Raw genomic sequence first — 359 nt, 5'->3', positions numbered from 1 at the left:
TTAAGGTTATAAACAACCAACCGGATTTTCAGGTAATCTGTTTATATCTTATTCTGTTTATATTTTATTGGGCTTATATCAGCTTAGGATCCATGAGGTAAATTATAAATAAAAAGCCAGGGCCAAAAGCCAGGTACGTTCCACTTATACACTATTCACTCTACGCTACGATGATCATTCACTAAATATTCAACCAAGAGCCGAGGCTCTTCAAACCACACGCCTAACTTGAGTATCGGATTACCTTTTGGAGGTACATCCTCCCACGTCAAGAGGAAGACCGATCGGTTTGTGCTAACACCGATCGGCCAATAGCAGGAGTTTGGAAGCGAGCGAGCGACCCAGACCCATCAACAGGT

This window comes from Vigna umbellata, chromosome 9 (assembly GCF_029865625.1).
Source record: "Vigna umbellata cultivar VRB3 chromosome 9, Vumbellata_1.0, whole genome shotgun sequence".
Taxonomy (NCBI): Eukaryota; Viridiplantae; Streptophyta; class Magnoliopsida; order Fabales; family Fabaceae; genus Vigna; species Vigna umbellata.
Note: the sequence above shows the minus strand (reverse complement) of the source record.